Below are 3,211 nucleotides of genomic sequence, written 5' to 3'. Positions count from 1 at the left end.
TGCTTTAAAATATATTGCCATTAACTAAAATTGGGAAGGGTTTGGGTAGGATGTGTTCAGAGGGAATTAGAACTTCCTTTAATACATATTAAATTTGAAATATTTATTAGTCATATAAACTGAGACAGATAGTGGGCAATAGACTTATGAGTCAGAATGAGGGAAATTAAATTTGAAAGTCATTCAGTTCAGTTCAGTTGCTCAGTCCTGTCCATCCTTTTGTGACCCCACAGACAGCAGGACGTCAGGCTTCCCTGTCCATCACCAACTCCTGGAATGTACTCAAACTCATGTCCATCACATCAGTGAGGCCATCCACCCATCTCATTTTCTGTCATCCCCTTCTCCTCCCACCTTCAATCTTTCCCAGCATCAGGGTCTTTTCCAATGAGTCAGCTCTTCACATCAGGTGGCCAAAGCTTTGGAGTTTCAGCTTCAGCATTAGTCTGTCCAGTGAATATTCAGGACTGATTTCCTTTAGGATTGACTGGTTAGATCTCCTTGCAGTCCAAGGGACTCTCAAGAGTCTTCTCCAACACCACAATTCAAAAGCATCAATACTTTGGTGCTCAACTTTATTTATAGTCCAACTCTCACATCCATACGTGACTCCTGGAAAAACCATAGCTTTGACTAGATGGACCTTTGTTGGTAAAATAATGTCTCTACTTTTTAATATGCTGTCTAGTGAGCCATTACTACTACTAAGTAACTTGAGTCATGTCTGACTCTGTGCCATCCCATAGACGGCAGCCCACCAGGCTCCACCGTCCCTGGCATTCTCCAGGCAAGAACACTGGAGTGGATTGCCATTTCCTTCTCCAGTGCATGAAAGTGAAAAGTGAAAGGGAAGTCGCTCAGTCATGTCCGACCCTCAGAGACCCCATGGACTGCAGCCTTTCAGGCTCCTCCGTCCATGGGATTTTCCAGGCAAGAGTACTGGAGTGGGGTGCCATTGCCTTCTCTGAGTGAGCCATTAGATTTTAATATTCAATGCCTTGGGATTGATGAGATCACAAGGGAGTGAGTACAGATCAGGATTATTTATTTATTAAAAAAATATAGACTGCTTCACAAATTGTGTGTCATCCTTGCACAGCTTCCTTGCTAATCTTCTCTGTGTCATTCCCATTTTAGTATATGTCTTGCTGAACTGAGTACTGGATCATGATTCTCTATCATAGCAATAATGATGTTGCAGGACTGGATAATTCCTTGTTTTAGAAGTCTGTCCTGTACATTGTGGGGATGTTTAGTAGCATCCCTGGCCTCTAGCCACAGTATTCCAGCAGTAACTCCTGTTGTGACAAACCAAAATGTTATCAGGTATTACCAAATACCCCATGTGAGCAAAATAATCTCCAATCGAAAATCATTGTTCTAGATAGAAGAAAGAAAGCTCCAGAGCTATTAGGATCCTGTAATTTCATCTTTTGTTTTTGCATTTCATTTGTTGATTCAGGATTCACCAGACAGAAATCTCTTAATGGACAAGTTTTCATTAATGTAATTCTTTGATTGTTTGTCCTACCATTTGCTAATCCTCTAGTTATCTTTTCCTAGATATGTATTTTTTCTTTTCCTTGCTCTAAAGGATATCATTGAAAGTCATTCTCAAATGCTTTGATAAAAATCTGTTTTAGTTCAGTAACTCTGTCAGTGAAAGAAACAAGGCTAATCTGACATGACATGCTCTTGATGAACTGGTTCCCTTTCTTTGTGATCGTATCCTCCTGTCAGTATTTTTAAACAGCCCTGTAAATATTCATTCTTTGATCTTACTCAGGTATAACATCCTCAGCTTGTCTATTTTCAGAATCCCTGGTCTTTGAGTTTGTAAAAATTCATGCACTTCCTGCAACAAAATTTTTTTATTATATATATATATTATTGAATCTCAAAATTTGTCAGAGTTCATAGGATCCTCAAATGTTTAGGAGTTAAGAAGAACTGTACAAACCAGAAAAGTGTCTGGAGAGAGGGTAGAGATGAAAAAGTGATTATCAAGCAAGAATAGTACTATGAAAGACAAGTGAAGAATTTGCCACAAGAAGAAAAGAGAAACTCTGTCAAAAGCTGTGGTTTGATTAAGCAATAGGTAAAATTTGTCCATTGTTTTAGTCACATCAAAATGACTGAAAATTTTATCAAGAACACTTTTGGTAGATTAGTGTGGAAATATGGATATTTGCATTATGCCAAATTACATTCCACAGATTAAATGAAGATTACAGAATCAAAAGTTCAAGTTACAATGGAGAGGTCTTAACATTTCCACCAATCAGTTAATTATAGTATAACTTAAAGTGGAGTAAGCAGATATCATGTGCTCATGACTTGATGTCATATGTGAGAGTTGGACCGTAAAGAAAGCTGAGTGCCGAAGAATTGATGCTTTTGAACTGTGGTATTGGAGAAGACTCTTGAGAGTCCCTTGGACAAGAATAAGATCAACCAGTTATTTCTAAAGGAGATTGGTACTGAATATTCATTGGAAGGACTGATGATGAAGCTGAAGCTCCAATACTTTGGCAGTCTGATGCAAAGAGCTAACTCGTTGGAAAAAACCCTGATGCTGTGAAAGATTGAAGGCAGGAGAAGGGGATGACAGAGGATGAGATGATTGGATGGCATCACTGACTTGATGGACTTGAGTTTGAGCAAACTCCAGGAGTTGGTGGTGGACAAGGAAGGCTGGTGTGCTGTAGTCCATGGGGTTTCAAAGGGTTGGACCCGGCTGAGCGGCTGAACTGTATAAAGTGCTATGTAATATTCTGGCTGTAAAGTTGAACTCACATCTCTTCAAGCTTCTACCTGTAATTTACAGTTTACAGAAATAACAGAGTCAAACTAATACGTTAAATGACAGCACAACAAAACAATTAGAAAAATTTAGACAATAGGACATTTTACTGGCCATTTGACATCATTAGGAATTCTATGACAGACATAAAGGCTGAGGTCTATATAAGCATAAAATAGGCTTAAAAGACATAAGGATACAATTTTTAGACTTTATCAGATCCTAACTTTTTAATAGATTAAGTATTTAAAAAATTGAGACAATCACAAAGATTTGAGTATAGATTAAATGTTGGATAATAGAAAGAGTTATTGCTATTTTTATTGTTAGGCCTGGTTTTGTTTCAGAATGTGCAGTATTGAGTGTATATACTAAAGAGGCTGCCTCCATTTTTGGATGCTTGACTGC

At 38.1% G+C, this 3,211-nt stretch overlaps 1 non-coding gene across 1 annotated transcript; it reads right to left on the bottom strand.

Annotated features, from left to right (window-relative positions):
* Positions 1-1,055: 1,055 nt before the first annotated feature.
* On the bottom strand, positions 1,056-1,161 carry LOC113899356. The gene has a single exon (XR_003512903.1). It is a non-coding gene; the product is annotated as a U6 spliceosomal RNA (small nuclear RNA).
* Between the last annotated feature and the right edge of the window lie 2,050 nt (positions 1,162-3,211).

This window comes from Bos indicus x Bos taurus, chromosome 1, assembly GCF_003369695.1.
Source record: "Bos indicus x Bos taurus breed Angus x Brahman F1 hybrid chromosome 1, Bos_hybrid_MaternalHap_v2.0, whole genome shotgun sequence".
Taxonomy (NCBI): Eukaryota; Metazoa; Chordata; class Mammalia; order Artiodactyla; family Bovidae; genus Bos; species Bos indicus x Bos taurus.
This window is presented reverse-complemented; position numbering and strand designations above follow the sequence as displayed.